We start from the raw sequence: 10,498 nt of genomic DNA on the forward strand, positions 1-10,498 counted from the left end.
TTGCATACTGATTATAGTTAGAAAGACCAACTATTTTTCCTGTAGCTTGCAAGAAGGCAAAACAACAACAGCACCTAAGGTAGTTGGTGACTCATTAATTAATGGATGCTGCCTGCCAGGGGCACATATCAGTGATATGACAGTACAATTTTCAAGGCTAATCATCCACCAATGTTATCTCATACTTTTTATTCATGCTGTAGGAGTATCATGGATGAATGCACAAGGTGAAAGGTTGGAGGTTTCTAATCTACTGTTCCCTCCAAACCCTTCAGGTCTACTGATCTTAGCTCTGCCTCTCACTTTGATCCAGTGGTAGTTTTCAAATTTGTTTACTACCGGTTCTCCAGAACTGGTCAGAACCTGCTGAAACCCACCTCTGCTTTGATCCCAACATTTTGGGAAAGGGAAAAACTTCTTCTTATCAATTTTCTTCACACCTTGTTTATTTTACGTATCTCAATCATGTCTCTGTTCAGACTTCCACCTCCAAAGCTAAAAAGTCCCAAACTTTCTAGGTTTTTCTCTAATGGAAGCTGATTGAGCGTTTTTGTTTTTATCATCCTGAATCGTTAGTTTAGTTTCATGCAGAAACTTGGCCAACCCATTGCTGACCACTAAGTCAAGATAATTTATGATGATGTTAATGAGCACAGTTCCTGTGATGGGCACCACATCTTTCTTTTTTGTACCTCATATTAGAAAATATATATTTCTCCTCTGCTTCTCTTTTTTTTTACCAGTTAGTAATTTATAACAGGTTCTCTTATCCAACAGCCCCTAAGTTTTTCAAGAGTCTTGAACTTTGTCAAAGACTTTCTGAAAATCTATATATGTATAACGCCAATAACATTACCCCCATCTGAAGGCCTAATACTCTTTTTAAAAAGTTAGTAAAGTAGAATATATCTTTGCGCAATCCATGTAGGTTTTCATCCAGGATGGATAATCCCTTATGTGCCTAGTTATTGTTTCTTAAATTATTTTTTTCCATTTGCTTGGAATAAACATTAAAATGACTGACTTATAATATCTTGGATCTGATCTGGGTCCCTTTTTAAAAAGAAACATCCATTGGTTGCCTTTCAATACTCTGGCACTGAGCCTGAGTGACAAATTACATAATTTTGCTGGAAGATCACAACTGAATTGACCACTTTCCTGCTTGAATTCTTTAAGAACTTTTGTGCAGATGCCATCAGGATCCACTGATTTGCTAGAGTCTAGTCATTCAAGATTTCTAGAATATCTTTTTTTTCTTAATCTCATTTGTTTATTATGTTTTTATTATATTGCTAGCTAATAACTTAGAAGACAGAAACAACCTGTTAGAGAAAGAACTGAAAATAAGAAAATGAAATTGAACAGAAACCAATGCAAATCCCATAGTTATGAAATCAAATGCACAGCTATAGGATGGATACTCTGATAACTACACTTAGAAAAAGTTATTGGAATAGATTTGATACTGTGTTGTATGATACAGGATGCAAAAACATTTTTGAGCTACATTAATAGCTACCAGATAATGGGATGTAATTGGTTTGCTTCACTTGGTGTTAGTCAGACCCCTCATCTTCTAGTATTGTGTCCAGTTTTTAAAAAGAAAAATCTAGAAATACTTAAAAAATATAAGAGAATGGCATTGTGGAAGATCAAGGACCAGCAACTAAATTCTATGAAAAAAGAATGAAGGAACTGGGAATAGTACATTGATCACTGATGTGATGGCACTTATCAATACCTAAAATGATATCACTCAGAAGAAGAAAAAAGATTTGTTCTTCATTATTCCTCAGCACAGAACAGTGATGGCTAACCTTTTCTGGACTGAGTGCCCAAAGTGTGCGCCCAAACCCCCAAAATGCAATGCGTGCACGCCCCCTGTGCATGTGCCCCACCCCCTGTGCATGCATGTGTGCCTCTCTGCGTGCGCCCCTTGAGCATGCATGTCCCCGCAGGTATGTATGTGGTCCCGTGCATGCCCCCTGCCCCCTGTGCATGTGCACATGGGCCCCCCTCACACACTCTGCCCCCCTGTGCATGCACGGCAGAGACCCAAAGACCAGCTGGCCGAAGGGAGGTGCGTGTGTATGCACAGCGGAACTGAACTGGGGTGATGACTCGCGTGCCATCAGAGAGGGTGCCATGTGCCACCTCTGGCATGCGTGCCATAGTTTCACCATCACGGGCACAGAATAATAGATTTAAATTATAGGAAGGCTGAATGTGAAGAAAAATCTCCCTAAATAAGAGCAGTATGCACCCAAACCAATGAAAAGAGATAATATTCAAGGAGAGACTTACGGCTTTCTCCCCAGAATGCTTTATTGTAATTTGAATTTTTGCACGGAGCAGGGTTTTCCTCTCACTGGCTCTTTCCAGTTCTATGATTCTAGTGAAAACTTATAACAAGGGAAATTTATTGGAAAAAAAAATCACTGTTCAAATAATAGCAAAGGCAGACTGTGACCATCCTTTAAAATATGCCAATTTTCTAAACCTTCCAGAATGCATAACTCTGATCTGTTCTCTCTTGTTTGTGTTGCTTTCTATCCAATTCCTCTTCCATGGTCTGATTACAATATGTAGTAACTTCTCATCTGGTTCCCAGCAGTTGGAATTCCTAGTGTTGCCTCCTGGCCAGCATACATAAACAGTTCGGTATTGCCCACCCACAGTCATGGCAAAGACAACTTTCAGTAATTTGTTAGAACTTGACTGGACTTTTTTAGTAGCTTTGTTAACATTTGCTGAAAACCCGAGCGTGATCTTACTCATAATCAAATACTTCAATGCCCATTCATCATTTTCTGCTACTCAAGGTAAGAACTGCAGTATGTATTCAAAATAGACATGTATACAGGAGCATGTACTATAGAGACTATCTTCATAGGTGAGCAAAACACAAGACTACAAACATAAGCATTTGTTCAGAAGAAAGTAAGTATAGATTTGTGGGGAACTTATACTAAGCTGCAGACTTGGTTAAAAAATTAACAATTTTAAAAACTCTCATTTCTCATCTTTTTGGATTGCATTGGGCTAGGACAGTGTCATTTCTGGACTTTTTCTTTAAGACCCTTCAAAGTACTTACAGGTATTTGCTTGGCCATGTTCAAATAAACGACTTTTGCTCTGAAACTTTTCTTAAAAGATCTCTTTGTCACCCTGTTTTCTGTTATTTTACAATTCAAATAAAGACTAGCATAAAATGTAATTATTTAATATTAATGACATGTTTTGCAGGCACATATGGGAAGTCCTCCTAAAAGAATCTCAAACTACTTTAATGAGGGGAAAAATGTGTTCCTGATTACTTTTTTAACCGGTACTGTTTTAGTCAAAAAGAATGCATTTTCTATCATTGTATTTTCAATTGTTGGCAATGAATAACTGCTTAGTTATAGTTCAAATACTTCCCATAATAAAACTGTGTTTTTTTTTTTTTTTTAGTATAGGGTCACTATATCAGCGCTGCAACAATGTGGAACACCACTAGATGGTTGCAGAATGAAAACTCTGTCACCTAAAGGTATTCTGCTTTTTTTTGTGGGACAAATATCATAACTACTTTTACATGTGTTTATTTTTAATGGAATCTAGCTTTAAATGGATGCCAAACACTCTAATAAAATTCTAATGCAGAGGTTGGGAATCTGTGGTCTGCCAGATGTTGCTGTACTCTTATTCTCAGCAGCCTTCATCAATATGGGCAATTCTAGAAAATAATGGAAATTTAATTTTTTTCTAATAATTAGAGAGCTTCCCCTTTCTTTTTGTAATTTAGCACTGATGATGTTACCTAGTTTGGGTAAAGAAATGTCTGCAAGAAAACAAGCCAGCTCAGAGAGCACCAAAGACCCCCCTTTTTCTAATTTAATTGTGCTGGTGTTTGGAATAAGCCTCCCAAAGCCTCCAGAAGAATTTCCCCAATATTTTAAGATCTTTGTACTGCTATGGCCAAATCATCAGCGTATCCAAATTTGCATCTCCTTGTTGCCAACATATCTGATATGTACAGTATAAATTGAATAGTGTAAATGCCATTACAGAGTTTGTGGGAGGCTGTTGTTTAATCTTCTTATTTTGTTTATATTGTCCCTCATTATTATATGAAAGGACCTATCACATGTTATTAATTAGTCAAAGGAGATATTTGCAGGGGACAATATGGCACAGTTTGTATAACAACCTTGCCCTTCTAAATTGTATTGTAGACCATAGCTAGGTCTACAATCATGGCCGTGGTTTTGAGGCCTCCTTGGAATCCTGCTTCAATATAGCCAGAGGTGGTATTCAGCCGATTTTCACCAGTTCAGGTGAACTACTAGCGGCAATTTGGCCTGGGTCGCCAAACTGGTAGCAACTTCTGGCTGGCCATGCCCCCCGCCCGGTTGCCGTTTGCTCGCCCCTTCTGCCCACTTGATGCTTGCTCACCCCTTCCGCCCACTCGACACTTGCCCCACCCACCCCCACCCTATATATGTTGCCTTTGCCACGGAGCCAATTGGCTCGCTGACGCCTGCTCAACTCACCAAAGGTAAGCAATGCATGCTGTCTGCTTGCCCTTTGCCTTGGTTCAGGGGCTGGGGCCCCAGGGACATGCCATTCTCAAGGTCCCAGAGCCACCGCCCACCTCAGCTGGGTTGGGGAATGTGCCTTCCCTGGCTCCAGTCTTGCCCTGAAGATCTGCCCACTCACCGCCTGCCTTGGCTGGGTTGGGGAATGTGCAATTCCCCAACTCTGGCCTTGCCCTGGAGGTCTGCCCGCTTGCCGCCCGCCTTGGCCAAGTTGGGGAATGCGCCATTCCCCCGTTCTGGCCATGCCCCAGAGCCGCCAGCCACTCTCTGCCCACTCTCCTTTAAGCGTGACACATCACCCTGTTTCCACTACTTCAGAGGCCCCGGCCCTTAATGTTCCCACTTCCTCCCCCATGACCACCTCTTTCGTCACCCATGGCCATGACCTTACCTTCCTCCTGCAGCTGCCAACAGAGAAGACAAGCCAGGGCTGAGCGCCATCATCACCACTGGGCTCCCCGCCAGCCCGCATCTAACCCCCCCTTGCTGTTTTTTTTTTATTTGCATTTATATCCCGCCCTTCTCCGAAGACTCAGGGCGGCTTACACTATGTCAAGCAATAGTTTTCATCCATTTGTATATTATATACAAAGTCAACTTATTGCCCCCAACAATCTGGGTCCTAATTTTACCTACCTTATAAAGGATGGAAGACTGAGTCAACCTTGGGCCTAGTGGGGCTTGAACCTGCAGTAATTGCAAGCAGCTGCTGTTAATAACAGACTGTCTTACCAGTCTGAGCCACAGAGATGCCTGCAGCCACTGCGTGTTTTTTTCAGTTCATTATCCTGTTTGTAATTAATCTTTAATTTCCAAATGGAAAGCAAAATGGATTGCTCAATGTACCAGACATAGGAAGACATACAAATGGTGCCAGGCTTTTAACTTCCACATCAGCAATGGATAATCCTGAATAGGATTCACACCTCACACAGCATCGCCAGAACTCACTGTATAAATGGGGCATAGGATCCTTCCCTCAGTGTGATTACTGGGTCCCATGTCAAACTGTAATCAATAGTGACCAACTGTAAGCTGAGGGCATATACCGGTCCAGTATTTGATTCTTTAAAATATAAATGATGTTTCAATTGTTAGATATCCCCGACTTTAGTATTTGTTCATGGAACTTTTTAACATTTATGTTTTATTGTGTTTTACTAATCTAGGTGAAATTTTATTGCAAATATATATTGCTAGTCCATGTATGATATGCCATATGCTAAATAAAATGCTGAAGAATGATGGGTCAGTGAGATGTCAAGAGGCAATCTCTGCATTGGGCCACAGACCTTATTTCAAATTAGTATCTCAGACAATTTCAAATGAAGGTCATTATGAATTGTAATACAAAGAGAAGAAGCTAGTATACTTGAATACTCTCTCCAAATAAAATAAAGTATACTTGTTTTCACAATGCATAAAGAACACCTTTAGACTTATAAAAGCAAGCTTCTTCAGTCAATCTCACACAAAGCATTTCAAACTATAGAACTGCCTCAGTTAATCCACATTTGGTCATTTACAATTTTTTAACTAAGTGGAAAATTAAAAAAAAACACCTTTGAACATTCATAAAGAGTGGCATTTTCATTGCAAATTATTATATATTTATATACAGCAGCTGTTTTGTAATCCACTTTGTAGTTCCATTTAATTCACTCTTGCACCTGCATAAGCATGCTTACTGTTGACTTATTTATTCTATGCTGTGTCAGTTATCTGTGCATCCTAATAATGAAGTTGTTTGACTAAGGCTAAACTCCTTTATTAGGATTAAATTCCTCATGAATCCCTCCAATTCTTCTCACAAAAAACTTGAGCAAAGAAATAAGAAGAACTGAATCATCTTTAGAAACCAGATATAAAAGAAAGAACTGAAACCTAAAGAAGATTGTTGTATTGTTTGATCTAATAGTATGTGGAATTTTGGAAAAACTGATTTGAGAAAAAAATAGTTTATTTCCACTGCATATTCTTTTAAGACAATTCCTTAGAAATTAATAAAGCAAATCAATTCTAAATACATATTTATATTACTTCTGTTAAATGCAGTGGAACTATTTCAGGTGGAAAATGTAAAAGTGATCCTAGGTTTTCTTCACTGGATCATCTACACATTTACAGTATGCCCATATACAATTATCACGGAATTTCTAATTAAATGGCTGCCATGAAAATGGTAATACCACTTTTTTTTTTAAAAAAATGTTGCGATTAGGAAGAGAAATTGTTATTCGTGAAACAGTTGTTAATTCATTATATCATAAATTAATACAGGAAACCTTGTTTTGACTAGATTATAAATAAGCTAGGATTAATCTTTTGAAAACTATATGGAGATATAAAACGTGATTGAAACTCAAAGGTGATGCTTCTCCTTCATCAAAACCAGCTAACCTGTTTCTTATTTATAGCCTGTCTAGGTTCTTAAAATAATGTATATAATAAATCTCTTTGATGTTTGATGCTTGATGCTTAAAACCAATGCTTTTAACCATTAGTTATGATTGTAGTCAAAAATTGCAGCTGATCTCATGTTCTTTAAATATCATTGTGTCTTCAAAAACTTTCTGAATGTATCAAGTGTTCTATTTCTTCTGACGTAAGAACGTAAGAATTTGTTGTCAGATATTTCTGGAGGATAAAGTACTGTATATGCCAGCCAAATTTTTATCCTGTGCTACAAATCCTGTTCCAACAGCAATACTAACATATCATGTCTGTACGTAAAGGATATATAGAAGATAATTGTGCCTTTGCAATAAGATGGTGCTGTTCTTTGACCTTTTTAAGAAAGTTGCGTTGCATGTGCATTGAGCATAGAAGGGATTTTGCAACCAGCAAGTTTAAAATGGTCCAAAACAACATGAACCCATATAGACTTCATAAAATAGCAGTGTACTATACTGCAAGCTGGCTGAGGAACTCTGGGAGTTGAAGTCCACAAGTCTTAAAGGGACCAAGGTTGGAGACCCCTGCACTGGAGAATATTTTTTTCATGCTTTAGGAATGACTCCGATACATTTTTTTTCCATTTGCAAAATGGACATGAAGTATTGTGAAAACATGTCATCAAGACTACATTACTACTGCTACTGCTAGGCCAGTTCTTGGAAGATAGCTTGAAACTGTAAAATTTTGTTTGATATTGAGAGAAATAGTCAAACACATATATGTTCTTCATTGACACACAGGATAGGAACGAACCTCAGGAAAACTCCAAAGAAATATATTACAATTAAATATTAGATGAGAATGTTGATTAGCTTAATGAACAGTGCAACAGTTTGCCCTAGGATTTCTTCCTATTCTGCTTTGGCAGAATGTTGAAGTAGATAGCATCTACTTTGCTAGAATTTCAGTAATGTGATTCCAATAAAGGAGAATATTTGTAGCTCAGGATTGAAATGAGGTGTCCTAGATGCTCTCTGAGCTTGCTTGTTTTCTTGCATAATGGGATTCTACGATACTAGTATAACAAGTTCTACATGAAGTTACCTCCATGATCATTTTTAAGGGCTCATGATTATTTCTTAATCATTCAAGGCTCACTGTAACCCTGTAATGCTTTGCTTTTTGTGGGGGAGACCATTAGAGTAAGATTCTTCACTTATTGCATCACGGTATGGCGTGCTCATCTGACAGCCATGGATAGAAAAACATTACAGAGGGTGGTGAGTATAGCATAAAACATTGTGGGCTGTCCCCTGATACCATTAGATGAGATCGCTAAGGTTCCTTGCCTTAGAAGAGTGAGGAAAATTCTCAGCCTAGTCATCACTTCTTTACCCTCCTACCATCGGGAAGGAGATATAGAAGTATAGCCAGCCACACAAACAAGCTGAAGAATAGTTTTTATCCATGGACTGTCAGACACCTGAATGAGCAATAACATCATAACTATGTAGTATGATGAACTGCAGGGCCGGCGCAATGTGTAACATGTTCGCACTGGTGCAATAGGACTGGGTATTTTGTTAATATGATTTATTGGGTTAGGGATTTTCTGTCTTCACTGTGAGTTGTATTGTTTTGGAGAGGGCGCACTGAGGGAGCTCAACCAATCCCATTATACATATGTTGTGCACTGACAATAAAGATTTGATTTGAATTGAATTGACTGCATGATTTATTACATGGATATGACCTTCCTTTAAATCACAAACATTAATTGTAATAGCCATCATCTATTGTGTTATTTGGTTCTAGGCCTATATTCAGGACAATATAACGCTGTGTCAAAGAAAACCCATCACCCATCTTTTCTGAATACAGGCCCTGTTTGAATGAAATGGTATTTTTTTTAAAAAAAAAAAAGATGTGAGAATAAGAAATACTTCCATTCCAGAGGCAAAAAAAGTGGTCTACATCTGTTAGGGAAGAAATTAACAAGTGGGAATGATTAAGTCGTGATTTGGTTTTGTAATTGAAGTAGTCATACAGCCTGATGTCATTCAGCATTATTAATACTTAATTGCATTCAGAATGCTCAGAGGGCACCCCTTTTTTTCTCTTGTCTTACCCCAAATGAATTCCCAGAGCATTACATTATAGAAGAATGTTGCTGTTTGCACACGGTTGGTCTGTTTAAAGTTCATTTAATTGCATTAGTTTAGTATAAAGCACAGAGCTTTTCAAGGCTCAGCTCTGGCTATTTGGGGCTTTTATTTTATTCTTCATTGTCAGTCTGTTCAATTGAGGAAAGGGGCTTCCGCTCAATTTTCATGGATCTCTTCTTGTCCAAAAGTTCAATTTAAGGGTCTTCTGATCCTAGATGTGGCATTTAGAGAGGAATGAGAAAGTGGAGAGAACTTCTACCCAGTTTCTGCCTGCACAACAGGCAGAATCTAGAATAGATCAAGCATTGAATTAAACAGACTGTTTCAATCTAGATTCAATGCTTAATCTAGATTCAAGTATGTTACTGAATTGTGCCAGAAGTGTAAGGTCGGAGGCTGGTTCACTAGTCATTTCCAAAACATTACCATATGCCTCTACTTATATCCCAGTGTTCTCTCGCAGTTGAGACACCCTTGTCTCCACTCTGGAAGTGGAGTTTTCCTTACTACCCCACTAGAAGACACTATGCAGGCAATGTAGAGTCTATTGTAGTACATTAGGCAAATGATGTGTTGTTTGAAATGGCATGCTCCTGAGATGAAGTGCTCCTTGGTTCAGGTCCAATTGATCCTGCTGGTTGCTTGAGGGAATATCTCTTCAGTTTGGTTCCTGACCTCTCCACCCACCAGTCACTCCTCTTTTAGTTGCATGAAAAACTGGAACTCTCTCTCGCTTTTTCAATCACTTTTCCCTTTTATTTGTTTGTTTGTTTGTTTGTTTATCAAATGTATTAACCATCCATCTCCCTCACAGAGGGGCTTTTAAATGGGTTTGTCAACTGTTTTTTGGCACCTGGATTGGGAAAATGCAATTTGTTTTCATTTATTTCAGCCTCTGAAGGCATGCCAGATGATGCAGTGATGCTACTAAGTAGAGTGGGGGCGGGGTAGCACTGGGAGGCTGAGTATATATTTTGCTTCTCAGTAATTTAATGCATCCATTTTCATCCTTGTTTTTTTCCAAAAAGAGCAAAACATCACCCTATTGAAAATAAGTGAATTTATCATTAGATTTTGATGGTGCAATTTGGGAATGCTTTGGGATTGCAAACTTTGGAGCTGAGATGTAGATTATTTCCCTCTGGCACACCACCTCAGTTTGCATTCTTGTGTTGCAAATGTTTGCGGAAGAAATTGGATTTGTGTATCTTGAAGGCTTCTCCCCTAAACATACTTGCTCTCGATGATGGGAAGAGCAACTATTAAGTGCAATGCTGCGAGCAAAGTTATGCCACGCCCAACTCATGAATTTTCCTAATGTAGATCTATAATACTTGAGGAAGACTTGAATTA

At 38.6% G+C, this 10,498-nt stretch overlaps 1 long non-coding RNA gene across 1 annotated transcript; it reads left to right on the top strand.

Moving 5' to 3' along the window:
• The first annotated feature begins 2,713 nt into the window (after positions 1-2,713).
• On the top strand, positions 2,714-8,666 carry LOC131192383 (uncharacterized). Its single transcript, XR_009153724.1, has 3 exons — positions 2,714-2,825; positions 3,457-3,535; positions 6,358-8,666. It is a non-coding gene; the product is annotated as an uncharacterized LOC131192383 (long non-coding RNA).
• The last annotated feature ends 1,832 nt before the right edge of the window (positions 8,667-10,498 follow it).

This window comes from Ahaetulla prasina, chromosome 2, assembly GCF_028640845.1.
Source record: "Ahaetulla prasina isolate Xishuangbanna chromosome 2, ASM2864084v1, whole genome shotgun sequence".
Taxonomy (NCBI): domain Eukaryota; kingdom Metazoa; phylum Chordata; class Lepidosauria; order Squamata; family Colubridae; genus Ahaetulla; species Ahaetulla prasina.